This window comes from Protopterus annectens, chromosome 14.part0 (assembly GCF_019279795.1).
Source record: "Protopterus annectens isolate FY-2018-M chromosome 14.part0, PAN1.0, whole genome shotgun sequence".
NCBI classification, from domain to species: domain Eukaryota; kingdom Metazoa; phylum Chordata; order Ceratodontiformes; family Protopteridae; genus Protopterus; species Protopterus annectens.
In genome coordinates this window covers 580,011,525-580,031,777 of record NC_056748.1, presented here as the reverse complement: position 1 = coordinate 580,031,777, position 20,253 = coordinate 580,011,525, and positions in this window count along the sequence as shown.

The window sequence follows — 20,253 nt, the reverse complement described above, 5'->3', positions numbered from 1 at the left end:
AACTCATAGTAAAGATTGATGGAAAATATATTTCAAGGGACTTTTAGAACAATGTTGTTGAGGGAAAACTAAACATTGCAAAACAACATATAACCATCAGGTGATTAAAGCACTCCAGCTATTGTATTAACAATGTACAATTGCCTGCTGGGCTTTTGAATACACATATTTTGTGTACCCTATTTCAAAGACTGCTTTACGGCTTGACATAAGCTAGACATCAATGGATTTGTACCCCTGTCAGCCTAACGTACAGTCTCTAGACTAGTTCATTAGCAAGTAAAGCTACAGAACAACTTACAGTGGTCAGAAAATAAAGATTTCCTGGGAATGTTAGAACACTATGGAAGACTGAAAAATAAATATTTGTAAACAACATTTAACTGTCAGGAGATCAAAACTCTCTCCCTAGTGGATTGACATAGTTATCTCCACACTTCCTGTTCTACTTGAACTACCTGCATCAGTTAACCCTTCTCTAGATGATAATATGTTGGTACCTGCCAGTAGCAGTGCAAGTAGAATTAATGCTTTTGTCACCTATCAGGAGCTGACAGAGCTTGTGGTGAAGATAACAAACTGGTATTTGAATGCCAGTATTGGTCATATATAGATCAAGCTGCTGCTAATCATCGAGTCAAGGACATTCCCAGCACTGTCTCCCACTTTATCTAAGTTGACAGAGAATGTATCTCCAAACACAAAATCCTATCCCTAAATCTTGTTACACTTTCAAAATAAATTGGATGACACTTGTTGTGAAAGATACATTATTTTTAAATTCTCTAACATTTAAGCAATATATCATATATGGGTATAGGTAATATGGGATCTGCCCATGACTCATGTGGTTTGGTCATCAATATGGTAATTTGTTATACTTGCTTAGAAAATGTTTTGATTATTATACCTTATATTGTGTGCAATTGTGTTATTCTGCAGCCTTTTGACTTGTTTAAGAGTGGTGGTGTGGTGGGAGATGGCAGTAGGGTTATTTGAAAATTGCACCTGCAATTTTACTGCAATTTCTGCAATGTTTTCCTTCCGTTCCACACAAAGTCTGCATTTTTTTTATAATTTTTTACTTTATAATTGTAATTTAAAACATTCAAACTATTGAAATGTTCAAATAAATCTAATAAAAAAATTGAATAGTTTAACAGAATGTGGCAGGATACAGTAAGGAAGGTCAGGGCAATTATTTTCCAAGTGATTCATTGTATGTCTAGTTTCATTTGTTAGGTTAGATCTTAGAGTGTAATCACATAAACCTTGAGTTACTATAGATATATATATATATATATATATATATATATATATATATATATATATATATATATATATAGAGATAGATATACAGTAACTCTAAGCTCTAACCTAACAGATGAAACTAGACTACATTACCTATATATCTATATATATATATATATATATATATATATATATATATATATGGGTCTACTTTAAAACACCGACACGCCAGTTCCCCGACACACAAACCACCGACACCAAATAACCGACAGCACACAATACCGACAACGCAAAACACCGAACACCATTACACCGACACACTAAACGTAAACAACACATTACACTACATTACATATCCACTAGCCCTAACCCAAACCCTAACCCTAAGGTCCGACACTACCGCACACTTACCCTACCTGCGCCCTAACCCTAACTCACTTAACCCACCCCTAACCCTAAGGTCCGACACTACCGCACACTTACCCTACCTGCACCCTAACCCTAACTCACTTAACCCACCCCTAACCCTAAGGTCCGACACTACCACACACTTACCTTACCTGCACCCTATTCCTAACTTACTTAACCCACCCTAAAACATAAACCCGTCACTAACACACACTTACATTACCCAAACCGTAACTCCGACACTACCGCACACTCACCTTTCACACACCCTAACCCTAAATCCCTCACTATTGCACACTTACCTGTCCGCTCCCTAATCCAAAATCCCTCACTATCGCATACTCACCAAGTCGCGCTTACACGTTCCCCTTGTCGATCTTCCAGCTGTCGGGATTTCAGCATGTCGGTCAACTGCGTTGTCAGTCCTTTCGCGTTCCTCTTCCGCGTGTCGGCGAACTGGCATTTCGGTCTTTTAAAGTAGACCTATATATCTATATATATATATATATATATATATATATATATATATATATATATATATATATATAGATAGATATACAGTAACTCTAAGATCTAACCTAACAGATGAAACTAGACTACATTACCTATATATATATATATATATATATATATATATATATATATATATATATATATATATATATCTCAGATAACATTAGAGAAAAACAATTAAACAATAATAGTGAGAAGAGTTGAAATGTTCCCTTTTAAAAATATGAAGAAGTGGTACAACATTTGTTCTGTATCTTTGAGTTTCTCTATTATTAATGGTTCATATAAGAGATAGAGATACTTAAATAATCTTTTGTTTAATGTTCAATATCTTCAAAGGAGTTGAATTTAGTGCTCCCAAGCAAGTTTAGGTAATTTAACTGTATGTTTATAAAATGTAAAGAAACATACAGTTCTACTATGGAAGGTTGGATGGCAAAACTAGTCCTCTTGAAGGTTTGTGACTCACTAAAAAGAGTGTATCCACTGTTTCCATGGGTCTGTGTTAATATTTAGCTCTCCATTATTGTGTCAGTACAGCCAGTAGTCACTGTTATCCAGTGGACGATTACATCTAGAGTAAACATGTACTGACTCTAGAAGCTACACTGCAGTTGTTTATGCTTACCTTAAGTGATAGTCATCTGAGGCATAGTAATTCACTGTATCATCTCTCTTGCTCTCTTCTGATTGCTTCAGATGGGAAAAATGGCAAGGGAGCATCCTTCAAAGGCTTTATCTCATCTCTCCTTTTTACTTTCCCTTTCTTTATTTCTTCTCACTTCTTCTTCATTTGTAGTCTTAATTCATTTCAGCATGTCAATATCAATCATACCCTAAAAAAAGCAGTATAAATATGGGGAGGCCTCCAGTCCTAATCTTTCTAATCATGTTTCTCAGAATGGCTTCCCAGTTCTTGAATGTAAGTTTTAACAGAATTAACAAGCACCTTCAATAATACTTATCCTCTACTGGACATTTCACATTCTGTAGCATAAGGCATTCTTTATTTTATTAAAAGGAACATTTTGGTTTGGCCTTTCCTATAATTCTTCTATTTAAAGTGCATCACCCAGGTGAAATTCATTTTCATATATTACACATCTACACTTTCAACAAAAAGATTCTTAGGACTATACCTTCCTAGGGTAGACTTATCAAGACTGGTCATATCCTGTAAGCCCACAAAAAAAAAGCACATACGAACCTTTCTGAACTTATCCATTTAGACCTTGGCAAAAACTTTGACTGTATTTTCATCAGATATCCTCTAGCTGAACTTATAAATATTGTATACCATAAAATTAATCCTAATCTCATAGCTGCATGCAATAATTTGTCAATTTGGCAGCTATCTAAACATATTTTCAGTATTTGACATCTGTGCAGTGACAGATACCTGGTTCAAAGCTCCAGAGAGCACCCCTGAATTACCAGGCTATAATTCATACCACACCTTTCGGCTACCAAACCTGGACCGAAACACTAAAGGTGGAGGTGTGTCCATATTCATTAAGGATATCCACACCTCTAAGTGAGTTGCTCAGCATAACGCATCCAAGATTATCCAAGTTCAACTAACTCTGGGCAATACCGCAATCCAGATTGAAGCTTGCTACAGACCCCCCCACCATGCCCCAGGATTCCCACTCCTCTTTTCTTGATACACTGGAAAATCTTAAGGCACAACCCAACACTCTAATAATGGGTGATTTCAACTACCCTACTATTAACTGGGAAAACTACTCATGTACCAACTCTTTTACTCGATGTTTTCTGGAAATCATCAATTCCAACGTGTTGGATCAACTTATCCACACCCCCACCAGGGACTGCAATATCCTAGACCTGGTCATCACCAACATGGGTTATCGGTGTTCCACACCAGAGGTCAGCTCCTTGTTGGTCAGATCCGACCACAAGCTAATCACCCTAGACATCCACATCCCGCTCCCACCCCCCTTTAGGAAAACAACCATAAAAAATTTCTCCAAAGCCAACTTCACGCTTCTTAAGACAGAAGTGGCAAACTTCACGACACCCATGCAGATGGACAATAGAAGTAGAACTGCTGAATTCTACACAAATGCACTTTAAAAGCACTTACACGAGTGCATGGATCATGCTATCCCTAACAGAACCAAGATGCTATCCTGCAAAAAAAAAGAAGCCAATCTGGTGGTCTTCTGCCATAAACAAACTCTACAACAGAAGAAAGAAACTGTTGCAAAAAAGAGTAAAATTCCACGATTGGAGGAACTCCATGGTCAGCCTCAGTAAGAAGCTGAGATCCCTCATAAAATCCTCCAAAGCTAGTTATGAAAAAAAAATCGCCACTGATTCTAAAGACAACCACAAAGCATTCTATACCTATATCAAGAATCTCAATGGCAACACTCAGATCTGATCTGAGTTACAGCACAATGACACTAAATATACAGAACCAACTGATATTGCCAACATCCTGGCAGATAGGTTCAGTGCTAACTTTACCCCCCTTTCACAACCTAAAGGGCCCATCTTTATACCAGAAGAATGCAAAGTTCTTGTAATCACGGTTGCACGGGTAAAAACCTCACTCTCCAATGCCAAGAACACAGCATCCATGGGACCTGACAACATCCCAGGCTGCCTTCTACATGAACTACAGAATGAACTGGCACCCCACCTAAGTACCATGTTCAATCATAGCCTCACCTCCGGTTTTGTGCCCATTGAATGGTGCACCATGACTGTTATCCCACTCCACAAAGGGGGGGGGGGCACAACAGACCCTGGGAACTACTGCCTCATTAGCCTGACAAGCCTGGTCTGCAAGGCCATGGAAAGTATCATCATGGAAACCATAAACAAAGACAGTGGAGATCTCCAAACTCTGGACCCCACACAGTTCGGGTTTGTAAAAGGCAGATCATGTCTCCTAAACCTGATAGACTTCTTTGAAGTAGTCACCAAAGCCATAGATGAGGGTAAGGTGGTTCACACAGCCTATCTAGATCTCGCCAAGGCTTTCAGCACCATCCCCCACTCTGGAATTATAGATAAACTCACTAAACTAGGTATAAATCCCTATGTCACAAGATGGGTTGCCAACTGGCTTACTGACAGAACCCACACTGTGAAAGTAGCAGACTCCAAATCAGACTTCAGACCAGTGACAAGTGGACTACCACAGGGTTCAGTCCTGGGTCCTCTCCTGTTTGGTATCTACTTCTCTGAAGTACAGGCTAACACAGAAGGTCTTTGGCTAACTAAATTTGCAGATGAATGCAAACTAGGAGCCATAATTGAAACTCTTAACGATGTGGACATCCTACAAAAGGGCCTCACTGAGACAGATGCCTGGTGTCAAAGCCATGGTCTCAAGCTCAATGCCAAAAAGTGCATTGTCATCCCCTTTGGTAAAAACTCTGTTCCCATGAACTACCACATAGGCGGTAGTCTACTTAACACCAAAAGTGTGATAAGACACCTTGGGACACAGGTGGACAGTAGTCTCTCCTTTGATAATCACATTGCCACAGTGGTCAGGAAATCCTTCTACATGGCACACCTCATCACAAAAGGTTTCTCATCCAGAAAAAAAGAGGTCATTGTTCCCCTCTACTCATCACTTATTAGACCCATTATAGAGTACACCACCCATTTTGGTGTGTACCTCACAAGACATCTACAACAACTGGAAAGGCTGGAAAAATACCTCACAAAGAGGATTACTGACCTCAGACAGATGCCTTATGCAGACCGACTCAAAAAACTCCAGCTTTAGTCCGTCGCATATCGCCTACTCAGAGGCGATCGCTGCCTAACATACAAAGCTATGTCAAACCTAGAGCTGTTGGACATGCTTCACTTAAATAAATCCCAATCCCTCAGAGCTACATGCTCTAGGGACCTAAACCTTGTCACCACAATAAACAGAACATGCTGGAGGGATAGATTCCTGCCCCAGAGACTTCCCATACTTTGGAACAGACTACCTATGTCAAACAGAGCTCCTCATTAGCACTCTTCAAGAAAAATCTTGATGATTGGATGGGTAATAGGAAATTCACCCCAGGGATCACTTCTGTGGTTCTACTTGACAGGGGCACAGGAAAATAATTGTCTTGGGTGGTGAAAGCCAGGGTACCTTTTTGGCTAGGCTTGTATAGGCCCTAGGGCCAATAGCCTAGTACCTACCTATGAACCAATTTTTAGTCAACCTTGCTTTCTCCCCTTAAGCCAAACTCTAAAAAGAGGTGCCACAAGGTTCAGTATGAGGCAACTGATTTTTCTGAGTCTTAACAAACTCCCTTATTTTACAATATCTTTGGATCCAGGCTATGCTATATACAAATTATTTGTCTATGCTCTGAACTCAGTACTTATCATTGCCAATAATCTCAGAAGTGATCAGTATACTACTCACTTGATAATATTCATTGGGAAGATCAAAATTATCCATTAACCCCATACATTAAGGACTATTCCCACTTCCAGGATGATATTGTCTCCCGAATTAATGCCCACTGAAATATCTATGATTTCAGGTGGATCTTTCTCTGATTTTAGTATATTTTTGGAAACTTCATAGACAAAGATCAATTGATTTAAATCTGCTGCATTAACCACTAGTTTATTTCAAATGAAATTATTATTACAACTTCTTAGTAAGCACTTGCATCATATCTAAAACATGGTTATACCATATCTGCTGTGACTTCAAAGTGTACCACTAACACACTTCAGTCCATGCTGCATAAGACTTGTAAATTTGTCTCCAACACTCCATAGAAATCAAACTACGATAGCACAATGCTGGAAGTGAACTAACTACCCATTCAAATGATAACTTGTGATCAGTGCAGCAATACTCATACTTGGCTACCTACCCTCACTAGCTAAGCAGTCATTTTGTCAGTCTTGGGAACTCCCTCCACCTCCGTGATCAAAGTTTCCATTTGATACACTGATAAATGTTAACATTGCCTTTTTCACTGCTAAACCCACATCATGTCATGTCATTTTCATCCATACAACATCATTTGATTCAGACTTTTTTCAGCACCACTATGGCAATATGTCCATTCCTCTGGCCAGCCACCTAATTTAACTTGACATCAGGCTTTGCATAAGCTAAGTGCTTCAGATCATACCAAAGAAAAATGGACCAACTTGAAGATTAACAGCTATCATATTTACAAAGAATATACAGTGAAGGAAACACTCGACCAACTCAGGAATACAATAAAACAAAGTTTAATAGCTCAGAAGGCTGCAGACATTGTTAACATATTACTAATGTATGGTGGGATCAAGCAAGCAATTGGTCCATCACAAAGGAAAATTGCTCCACTTAAATCAGCCACAGGGGAGGTCTTCAAGGACAGAACCAAGCAGATGGAACACTGAGTGGAACACTACTTGCAGTTGTATGCCAGAGAGACCATAGTTACAGAGACAGCCATGGACACCATCAAGCCTCTGCCAACTATGACTGAACTCACTGCTCTACCCACCTTGGAGGAAATCAAAGATGCACTAAAATCACTCTTCTGGAAAAGTCCACAGGAAAGATGGTATTCTCCCAGAAATTCTTAAATGTGCCAATGGTATCCTAATCTCCTAGCTGCATGCAATACTTTGCCAATGCTGGAGAGAATGCAGTGTACCACAGGATATGAGGGATACTAACGTAGTTACTATCTATAAGAATAGGTGTCTTAAAAGTGATTGTAGCAATTAATGCGGCATCTTCCTTTTCTGTACCATGAGTAAGTTGTTTGCACATGCTGTCCTGAAGTGACACCACATTCTTGCAGAGGGCGAGTGTTTACCCATGTCTCAGAGGTTCAAAGCTGAATAGTCTACTGTAGACATGGTTTTCTCTGTTAGGCAATTACAATAAAAGTGCAGGGAGCAGAACAAACCTCTATATATTTTCTTCATTGATCTGACCAAGGTACTTGACTTCATCACCAGGAAAGGTCTGCTTGTGATTCTGGCAAAGATCAGCTGCTCTCTAAAACTGCTTAGTATTATCAGGGCCGTCCATGAAGGCATAAATAATGGATCCACATCTGAACCTTTCAAGAGATTCTCTGTGGAGTAAAGCAGGGATGTGTAATGGCTCCAACATTGTTTGGTATCTTCTCTTCAATTCTGCTGAAGTTTGCTTTCAGAACTGCTACAGAGGGTATCTTTCTCAGTACCAGAATGGATGGCAACCTCTTGAAACTGTCAAGGCTTACATCAAACACCTGGGTGCTTAGGAAACATCTAAGGGAGTTCCTGACCTCTGATGATGCAGTTATTGGGATTCACACTCAGCAAGAACTTCAGTCACTCATGACTCTCTTTGAGGATGCATGTATGGAATTTAGCCTAACAATCAGTTTAAACAAGTTTCAGGTAGGGGCCAAAATGTGAGCAATGAGCGATCAATTAGGGGGAGTGACTCTGAGCTGGAGGTTGTCCAAGATTAGTGTACCTGGGCTCTACAATATCTGACAACTTGTCACTTGATGGCAAGATTAACAAGTGCATTGGAACAGCCACCACAATGTTTTGCGGCTGATAAAGAGAGTGCAGGCTAATAATAAGCTCACTGTGCACAAAAAGGTGCAGGTTTACACAGCCCGTGTTTTGAGCACATTACTGTATGCCAGTGAAAGTAAAATATGCACTCAAAACAGGTGCAGCAGCTCAGTGTATTATATATGCACTGAAATAGGCACACACTTGGTATTTCATGGCAGGAAGATGTTCCCAACAGCAGATTTCTTGAAAAGATTAGCACCATCTCCATATTGACTCTCCTGAAACAGGGACTTATGCACTGGTTGGGTCATGTCTCATGCATGCTGGATCACCAAATACCAAAAGACCTCCTTTTTGGAGAGCTGGAATCTGGAAAGATGCCTAAAGGGCAACACAAATTGGGCTACAAGGACATATGCAAGCATTACCTCAGCACTGTCTCCATCAGCATGAACACCTGGTTTATAGGTTCATAGGTAGGTACTAGGCTATGGGCCCTAGGGCCTATATAAGCCCAGCCAAATGGTACCCTGGCTTTTGCCACCCAAGAAAATTATTTTCCTGTGCCCCTGTCAAGCAGAGCCACAAAAGTGATCCCCAGGGTGAATTTCCTATCTCCCATCCAGTCATCAAGATTTTTCTTGAAGAGTGCTAATGAGGAGCTTTGTTTGATATAGATAGGTAGTTTGTTCCAGAGTATGGGAAGCCTCTGGGACAGGACTCTATCCCTCCAGCATGTTCTGTTTATTGTGGTGGCAAGGTTTAGGTCCCTAGAGCATGTAGCTTGGTGGGATTGGGATTTCTTTAAGTGGAGCATGTCCAGTAGCTCTAGGTTTGACATAGCTTTGTATGTAAAGCAGAGATTGCCTCTGAATAGACGATATGCGACAGAGTAAAGCTGAAGTTTTTTGAGATTGTCTCTGTAAGGCATTTGTTTGAGGCTGGTGATCCTCTTTGTAAGGTATTTCTGTGGTCTTTCCAGTTGTTGCAGATGTCTTGTGAGGTATATACCAAAAGGGGTGTTGTACTCTATAATGAGTCTAATGAGTGATGAGTAGAAGGGAACAATGGCCTCTTTTTTCCTGGATGAGAAACCTTTTGTGATGAGGTGTGCCACGTAGAAGGATTTCTTGACTACTGTGGCGATATGATTATCAAAGGAGGGACTACTGTTCACCTGTGTCCCAAGGTGTCTTATCACACTTTCAGTGTTAAGTAGACTATCGCCTATGTGGTAGTTCATGGATACAGAGTTTTTACCAAAAGGGATGACAATGCACTTTTTCGCATTGAGCTTGAGGCCATGGCTTTGACACCAGGCATCTGTCTCAGTGATGCCCCCTTGTAGGATGTCCACATTGTTAGGAGTTTTGATTATGGCTCCTACTTTGCAGTTATCTACAAACTTTGTTAGCCAAAGACCTTCTGTGTTAGCCTGTACTTCAGAGAAGTAGATACAAAACAGGAGAGGACACAGGACTGAACCCTGTGGTACTCCACTTGTCACTGGTCTGAAGTTGGATTTAGAGTCTGCTACTTTCACAGTGTGGGTTCTGTCAGTAAGCCAGTTGGCAACCCATCTTGTGACATAAGGGTTTATACCTAGTTTAGTGAGTTTATCTATAATTTCAGAGTGGAGGATGGTGTTGAAAGCCTTGGTGAGATCTAGATAGGCTGTGTGAACCACCTTATCTTCATCTACGGTTTTGGTGACTGCTTCAAAGAAGTCTATCAGGTTTAGGAGACATGATCTGCCTTTTACAAACCCAAACTGGGTAGGGTCCAGAGTTTGGAGATTACCAATGTCATTGTTTATAAGTTCCATGATGATATGTTCCATAGCCTTGCAGATCAGGCTTCTCAGGCTTATGGGGCGGTAGTTCCCAGGTTCTGCGGTGGGTCCCCCTTTGTGGAGTGGGATAACCATTGCTGTGCACCATTCAGTAGGCACAAAGCCTGAGGGGAGGCTATGATTGAACATGGTACTTAGGTGGGGTGCCAGTTCGTTCTGTAGTTCATGTAGAAAGAAGCCTAGGATGTTGTCAGGTCCCATGGATGCTGTGTTCTTGGCTTTGGAGCGTGTTTTTTCCCTGTGCAGCTGTGATTACAGGAACTTTGCATTCTTCCAGTATAAATATGTGCCCTTTAGGGGGTGAGAGAGGGGTAAAGTTAGCCCTGAACCTATCTGCCAGAATGTTGGCAATATCAGTTGGTTCTGTATATTTAGTGCCATTGTGCTGTAACTCAGAGCAGATCTGAGTGCTGCCATTGAGATTCTTGACATAGCTATGGAATGCTTTGTGGTTGTCTTTAGAATCAGTGGCAATTTTGTTTTTGTAACTAGCTTTGGAGGATTTTATGAGGGATCTCAGCTTCTTACTGAGGCTAACCACGGAGTTCCTCCAATCATGGGAGTTTACTCTTTTTTGCAACAGTTTCTTTCTTCTGTTGTAGAGTTTGTTTATGGCAGGGGACCACCAGACTGGCTTCCTTTTTTTGGAGGATAGCATCTTGGTTCTGTTAGGGATAGCACGATCCATGCACTCATGTAAGTGCTTATAAATTTGCATTTGTATAGGATTCAGCAGTCATACCTCTATTGTCCATCAGCATGGATGTCATGAAGTTTGCCACTTCTATCTTAGGAAGTGTGAAGTTGGCTTTGGAGAATTTTTTTACGGTGGTTTCCCTAATGGGGGTGGGGGTGGGATGTGGATGTCTAGGGTGATTAGCTTGTAGTCAGATCTGACCAACAAGGAACTTACCTCTGGTGTGGAACACCGGTTATCCATGTTGGTAATGACCAGGTCTAGGATATTGCTGCCCCTGGTGGGGTGTGGATAAGTTGATCCAAGGCACTGGAATTTATGAATTCCAGAAAACTGTGAGCACAAGAGTTGGTACATGAGTAGTTTTCCCAGTTAATGGTGGGGTAGTTGAAATCACCCATTATTAGGGTGTTTTGTTGTACCCTGATATTTTCCAGTGTTTCGAGAAATGAGGAGTGGGAATCCTGGGGCATGGTGAGGGATCTGTAGCAAGCTACAATTTGGATTGCGGTCTTGTCCAGAGTTAGTTGCACTTGTATAATCTTGGATTCATTATGTTGAGCAACTAGCCTGGAGGTGCGGATATCCTTAATGAATATGGACACGCCTCCACCTTTTGTGTTTCGGTCCAGGTTAGGTGGCCGAAAGGAGTGGTATGAATTATAGCCTGGTAATGCAGGGGTGCTCTCTGGAGCCTTGAACCAGATCTCTGTCACTGCACAGATGTTGATGTTCTCCATTTTAAGGAGTGTCTCAAGTGAGTGCATTTTGAGGTTTAGACTTCTAGCATTAAGTAGCACTACCCTCAGATTTTGCTTGCTTGTACCTGTTATGGTGGTGAATTTGTCATTTAAACCTTGTCTAAAAAAGGCACTATAGGTGTGGCAAGAGCCTTAGCCAGTATCTGGAATCCCAAGGGCTACAGGTGCAGGCCATCTTTGTCAAAGCATTGTGGTTTGTCAATCATGTTATCCCAGGCAGACAGATACAGGATCCCCTTAGAATAACACCAGAAGCTTAGCCAATTGTTGAAGTCAATCATTTTGTCCTTGTACTGTGGTATAATTCTGGGTGATGACAGGATGCTGCTCAGGGCTAGGGTCATACCTGCCTGGGCTACAAGATCAGACAGCTCCTCCATGTCTCTTTTCATCTAGTCCAGGGAGGTATGTTTCAGGTCATTCACACCAACATGGACAATGACAGTCATATTTGCACTTGTTGTGGAGTGACCTGAGTGCATGCATTATGTGGCGGATCCTGGCACCTGACAGGCAGCGGACAGTAATTTTCTCCTTGTTTAGCCTGGTGAGTGGAACATCAGTGTGACTGACTATAGAGTCACCTATGACTAGAGTGTTGGGTAAGTTGTTATGCCTTTTGGGCTGTGGTTGAGTGGCACACTGAGTTTGTGGGCTATGTGTCATTTGTGTTTTGTTGGAGAGTGGAGGTTGCTTGCGTTTCTGCTTTGGAGGTCCCTGTTGCTTGGTTTGATTTTTATTGAGAGCCTCCGTGAATGTAGGTGTGCATTTTGTGTTTATATGTGTGTGTTTTGGTGGTGTAGGTTTTGAGGGACTATGTGGTGAGTGTGGTGTGGTGCAAGTGTTTGCCTTCTCCTCTTGACGGTCTAGTCCAGTCTTGGGTAAAGAGAGCTTTGCTTCCAGTTTGGCTATATAAGTGCATCTCTCACAGGTTGGTGTTGGGTGGTAGGAGGTGAGGGTTGTCTGTGTACATGAGGCAATTGCTGCATTGCCCCAAGATGCCCAGATTCATCAGGTAGACAGGAGAAAATACTGGGAGCTGACCCTTAGACATGCCTGGATAGGTGCTTATTTATTAAGTACTAAAAACTGTTTTCCTCTAGACAAGTGAGGACAGTTGGGTGTTGTAGTTATTTGTAGCTTATTTAGTGCTTACAGTGAGTTCTGAACAAGTGCTGAGCTCAAAGAAACAGATTTGAGTGCTCAAACTAGAAAACTGGCTAGTTCTAATAAACAAAATTAAGCTAGAAGGCTTCCCTCCAACACAGGAAGGCTTGGAGGCTCAGAAAATTACAAACTGTCCTGGGTACAGCAAATCTGTATCTGGACTAGATGACTTACAGGAAAGACAGGAAACAAGCTTAGAATTTTTTTTTTGTAAAGTGGAAAGGAGGAGCAGAAACTAAGTGGGTTAGCCTTCTCAAATGTTCTCCCTGGATTAGGTAGAATGAGGTAATGACACTAGACTGGTATGAGTGTCCCAGATCAAATTTACAGTAGGGACGGGCAACTGCAAAGCCACCAAGTATAAAAACAGGATACCAACAGGGAGGGACGGTGGCAAAACAACAAACAAACCCAACCAGATGCTTAACAATTGTAGAAAATTTCTAGTTAATACTTCACACACAGTGAAACTAGCTAGAAATGTATATGCAGACAATAAAAGTGCTATAAATAAATAAGCAAGAAAACAGGATACTTAATGTTATATATCACAGATCAGCTTCCTTCCTCTGAGTAGCTCAGTGTGAAATGGCAGAAACTCTCACAAGTTAACTTCTTAAGTAACAAAGTTGAAACCTTTAACAACTATAAAAAAAGCTTGAAAGAACCAATGAGGTGCTTACTCCAAGCCGTAGTCCAGGCAACCCCAATCAGCCAATAACCATAAACAATTCACTCACCTCAGACAAGATTGTCTGGAAATGGGAAGTGAAGGAAGCTTTCACTATGTATGAAACCACCTTGGAAAGGAGAGCAGAGGATAAGACAGCCCTCAGGAAGATCTGTTCCTGTGATACCAGACTGACATCTGCCTACTGCTGCTCAGAATGCAGAAAGGACTGCCACTCCCAGACTGGATTGCACAGCCACAGAAGACACTGCTTGAATCAGTTCAATAGGCACAAACCCATGTTCCTTTTGGATCGAAGGATGCCTATAAATATATATATATATATATATATATATATATATATATATATATACGTGTGTGTGTGTGTGTGTGTGTGTGTGTTTGTGTGTGCATACATATATATATATATATATATATATATATATATATATATATATATATATATATATATATATATATATACAGTACTCATTGTTGATAAGGAAAATCTGACTGGGGAAAGCCCATTTTCAGCAGAGTCCTAGGAAGAAAAGCACCAGAAGATACTCATCCTAGAACAAATTATTTGCAGTGGTGCACTCCATAAATAGTTCTAAAGACATCTAGATAAAAATGTGTAATTGTTCTACAGTGACAGTCTACTGAGATAAAACAGATATATATGTGTGTGTTTATGTATGTGTGTGTGTGTGTGTGTGTGTGTGTGTGTGTGTGTGTGTGTGTGTGTGTGGGGTTATGTCACTTAATTTTCTCTAGCATGAGTATCTTAAATGTATGCCTAAGTGGGTCTATGTCAAAAGCTTGAGTTTTCAAACACTCAAAATTCTTATTATTGAGACAATATGATCAAGTTTCAAAAAACTCAAACTTCAAAAAACAAAAAAATCTACTTTTTTTCTACTTGCCCCCCCCCTCACACCTCCTGCATATTATTTACACCAACTCCAAGATCATAGTACAGTGGGAAAAAAGGTAAATTCCCCAATCCTCACTGAACCATGACCTCCATTCAAAAGCTTTGAGTTTTTGGAAATTCAATCTAATTATCTCGACAATATGAATTTTGAGTTTCTCAAAACTCTAGCTTCTAAAGGAGAAACACCTACATACATAAATAAATAAATGGTTAAACCACACAAATGCCATTCAACAATGCAAAATGAATGGAATTTTAAATTGTGTTTTTTGAAGCTGGGGGCAACCCCCTCTTCATCTCTCCCACATCAGCTAACTTAAAGATATCAACTCCTGAGACTGCACAACACCAGAGAAAAGAGAAAATTCCCCTGGCAATGATATTAAACAATCTTAGATAAAAACAGAATTCCACTGCATTTCATTGATATGCATGCCTTTCACTCACTTTAATTTAAATGTCATGCATTCCAACAAATTATACTTCAGTGAACTTGGACAAACCTATATAGATATATATGTATACCAATACTCTAGATACTGAATGTGACAAAAACAGATGCCTTGTACACGATGTTGATATATATTTTTCAATCTACACTTTTGGGGATTATGACAAATTTGTATAGGCTTGGCACATTATCATTATCTGCTGACATTTCCCTAAATCGGTCTTATCTTTGACACTTTTTAAAACTGACACAAAACCTCCTACGCTGCAAAGTTAAAACACAAACAGAAACACATCAATGTATATCAGGCCATCTAAAACATCTCTACACAACAAGAGTATCCAAAATCCTGAAAGCATAAAACAATTAATTCATAAAAGTTAGTGGACCTAAATTTCTGGGTAAGTTTAAGTAACTGGCTAGTAAGTACACTGCCTCGATGACAGTAAAAAAGAAATACAGAGGACCTGAAAGAAAGTCAGCTACAAAAGGTGATGAAAAAACATTGACTGTGAAATGTGTTGCAGCTGTTCAGCAAAAAGCAGTGCAAGCTCCAGATATGACTTCCAGTAACCTAGAGGAAAATATAAGATAACTGCACACAGACCTGATTAAAATAAATGAAACACTGATAGAGTATACCAACACAAACAATAAATGGTGGGAAAAGATGCAACAAACTTTAAAGTGATATTCAGATAAGGTGATAAAACTGCAAAACTCAGAGGTCAAAATGAAGAAAAGTCTGGCTAAATATGAACTGCACCAGAAGAGATGTTTCAAAAAACAATAGAATTAGAGGACAGAGCATGTATGGAAAACCTAAGAATTTCTGCAGTACCAGAGAAGCTTGAAGGAACAGACTGCATTAATCTTATGAAAGCACAAATAAGCAACTGGATTGGCATTCCACAACAAGAACTGTTATCTGAAAGGGCACATTGTGTGTATGCTCCAAACCTAGCTATGAGAAAGCAACTTAGACCTTTAATAATAAAGATACAATCTGACAAGCAGAAGGACTTAATTCTAACAAAACTGTGGCAGATGGACAAAGTGCTAAAATGGAAGACAGGAGAGTGTTTGTGGAGAATGACTACTCAAGGTACACCAGGCAGAAGAGGAGTACATTTATTCAATTACTCAGGGAATGTCAAGGAGCAGACATGAGATTTAAACTTCTATACCCAGCTATCTTCAAGATATTCTCCCTGGAGGGACAAATTATTTTTTTGATGAAGTACATGCTAAGGAAGAAATATAAAAGTGTGTCCAACAAAAAGGAGATTCTGCTTCATGTTTTTCTGGTAATAATGAACACAGAGAGACTGTGCCAGTGAAATATTTTCCAGTGTTTCAACAGAAAATGCTTGAGAGAAGAAAAAAACACAAGAGTTGACTTGAAGAACTGAGAGCACCCTGGAAATGAGGCAGAGACAGGATTTGGAAGATGGAGTTGAACACGAATAGAACAAGAAAATCTGGAAATATTGGAGTTTTCTTGACTTTGTTAAATTTATAGGAGACTCTAAAGCATAAGCCCTATTTCTTGTCAGGAGGGGGGAAGAGGAGGGAGAACGTTAACTGTAAGTAAAACAATTGTTTTCTTAATGGTACTATTTTAATAGTGCATGATTTTTTTTGTAAAGTTTTCTCAGTTCTAAGTGTAATGAGAATACTAATGTAAATAGGTGTTCCTGTTTTTTCTTTTCTTTTTTCTTTCCCCCTTCTCTGTGTATCCTTGTTTAGTTTAAAGAAATATAAGCACTGCAATGTAAAAAAAATCTGGTTAGAAAAGCATGACAAAAGAAAAAGTATTGTGCTTTTTCTCATTTTTGCATAGGGAAATGACTGAGTTACAACTTTTAGCTTAATCTAGTAACAAGTTTTAAGAGAAAGCAAGTAAATGAACAAGAATATTAAATATTATAAGGCAAATGTATGCTTAGCAGTTTTGTGTCTAGTTTTCTATAGGAAACAATCTAATAAAGAGAAATGGCTTGGAAAAAATGTTTTCTGAAAGCATTCAAGTATTTTCCCATCTGAGAGAGCTATAAAGATAAGACAAAGCCAGAATAAAGATAACACAAAGCCAGACAGAACTTGGTAGAAGCACAGGCTGTACCATGCATCTTAGCATGGATAACCTTTCTTTTAGGTTATCTCAAGTTTGTGTGTGTGTGGCTGCCAGTTTGGAACATTTGTTCCTATTAGGAGAGTAAAACATCAATATTTGAAGAAGTACATAGATTTGTGAGTTATTATTATGTTAATAGGTTTGAGAGGGTATTGATGTATGTTTGAATTTTTTTATATAACCACAAACTGAAGCAAAACTGATGAAACTCATTCAAACAGGACAGCCAGCGAAACAGCACCAGTTGTTGATCACAATTCTTTAATAAAACAAAACTCAGTAAACTCAGCAAACTTTTCTTGAAAATGCACAATAAATCATCTAACACCTCGACTCCCATTAGCCTTTACAGAGTATGTCTTACCCTACCACAAAATTTCCATTTTTTACAATCAATTATACAATTAAAAACAATTAAAATCTTAAAGTCAACTCATAAAAACATTTCCAGTTACATTCTTTATTTAAACCCTTTGGATATAGTGTATTATATTTCATAAAGAAAATAGATTATTTTTTCCTTAAATTATACTTAATAACTTCTGATGTCAAATACTCATTTTTAAACTGTTCCAAAACTGTAGCCTGTAATCCAATTGGGTCCCCACTGTGGCAATTATGAAAATGTTCTGCCACTGGACTTAACTGTTTATTTCTTCTTATGTCTCTTATGTGTTCTTTAAGTCTTGTGGCAAAGCTTCTTTTACTTTCTCCTATGTAATACCTTCCACATGGGCATCTAAGCCTGTATATTACACCTTCACTATTAGAAGTGTAATGACCTTGTTCTTAAAAAAAATTTTCATTAATACTTGGGAAAGTTCTAACTACAAACTGACAAGCTATACAATTGTCACAAGGGAATGTCCCTTTGAAAAGTAACTCTTAATTGTTCCTTGCTGTGGGTCTTTTAAACCCCCTGTGCACCAACATATCCTTGATACTTCTTCCTTTTTTATAAGAAAAAATCAGTCTAATATTTTTCAAGAAGGGTTCTTCCCTTTTTATAAATGCCCAATAGTACTTCACTAAATTTTCCAACCTTACTGAAAATAAGATATATTTCAAAGTGAAATACAGGTTTTTCCCCTTTCTTCTTATTATTTGCCCTTCTATATCTACTCCCTTTATTATAACCAATAGTTTTTTCATTTGCCTTTATTACTTTTTTGACTCCTTCCTTACTTGATTTTCTTTGTAGCCTCTATTATGAAACATGGTAATTGCTTTTCTTATTTCTGCTTGTCCTTCCTGTTCATCACTGTATAACCTTTTAACTCTAAGAAATTCCCCATACGGTATAGATACTATTGTGTGGAGTGGATGGCAACTAATGCCATATAATATATGGTCCTGTTGTTCAAATTTTCTATATATTTTTGTTTTCACTTTGCCATTCTTTTCACTTTCTATTGTTATATCTAAAAAATTAACTTTCCTCCTTCTTGCAACCCATCAAACTGTATTTCAAATCTATTCTCATGCAAACTCTCTATAAATTCTTCTACCTTTTCATACCCTCCATTGCATATAAAGATGAGGTCATCAATAAATCTAAAGTGCTTAATCACAAATTTCCTATAAAAATCATTTCTATATACATATATATTTTCAAATTAGCCCATGAAAATATTTGCATACATTGGGGCGAAGGCTGCACCCATAGCAGTACCTTGCATTTGTTTATATAAAGCCCCATTAAATTCAAAAATATTGTTCTTTAGACAAAATAAAGTTAGTTCTTTAACATATTCAGTTTTTGGACTATCTCCTAAGAAAAATTCCAAAGCCTCCATTCCAAACAAATGTTTGATATTAGTATAGAGACTAACAGTGTCCAATACCAAAAAATACATATTTCCTTCCCATTTAATTTCTTTTATTTTGTCCATGAAATTGAAAGAGTCTTTTATATAAGAAGGCAATTTTACTACGTCCTTCAAAAAATATCCATGCAAGAAACAAGCCAATTTTTGGGTAACATACTGATACTATGGGTCTATCTGGGGGGGGGGGGGTCACTTAAACTTTTGTGGATCTTTGGTACACAAAAGAACTTTGCTATTGAACAGTTTTTACTATTAAACTTTTGTTGTATATCTGTAGATGTAAAATAGTTTAATCTTACTCCCTTATGTAACAATTCATCATATTCATTTAAAGCTTTTTTATATTCATTGATTTCAACCTTTTTATATACACTTTTATTACTAAGATGTTGATTACACATTTTTAAATATTGTGACACATGCATAACTACTAGTTCCCCCCTTTGTCCGCTGGTTTAAATACCAGTTCATTATTAGCGCTAAGATTTTTTTAGACTACACCATTCATCCTTACTCATATTATAATCAATTTTGTTTCTAAAATACAAATAATATTCCTTTTCAACAACATGATTTAACATATAATAAAATTGTTGCACATTTTCATTTCTAAAGGAAGGCATGAATTTACTTTTACCAACAATCCCTGTTGTGTCGAAAGTACAATAAGCATTCATTTCTAACTCTGAGTTATATGAGAAAAAACTGTCATCACTAGATTCCATTTCATCACTACTAGACATTATTATAACATCTTTTACTGTGCCATTTAAAAAAAAAATCACAAATATGTAACTTACGGATTAGCCTGTAAATATCCCCCTTGATTTCATGTAACCTGGGTAAAGCTGTGGGGATAAATTTCAGGCCTTTATTTATTACAGCCTTTTCCATTTCAATAAATTCAAATTTGGACAAATTGATTACATAGTCAGATTTGTTACTCAAAACGTTACTTGTCTCACAATTTCAAGTCCATTTAACTCTTTTATTAGAGCGGGAACCATACACATGTTCCCTATGATAATCCTGTCCATACAACGCTCTTTTCCTGTTCC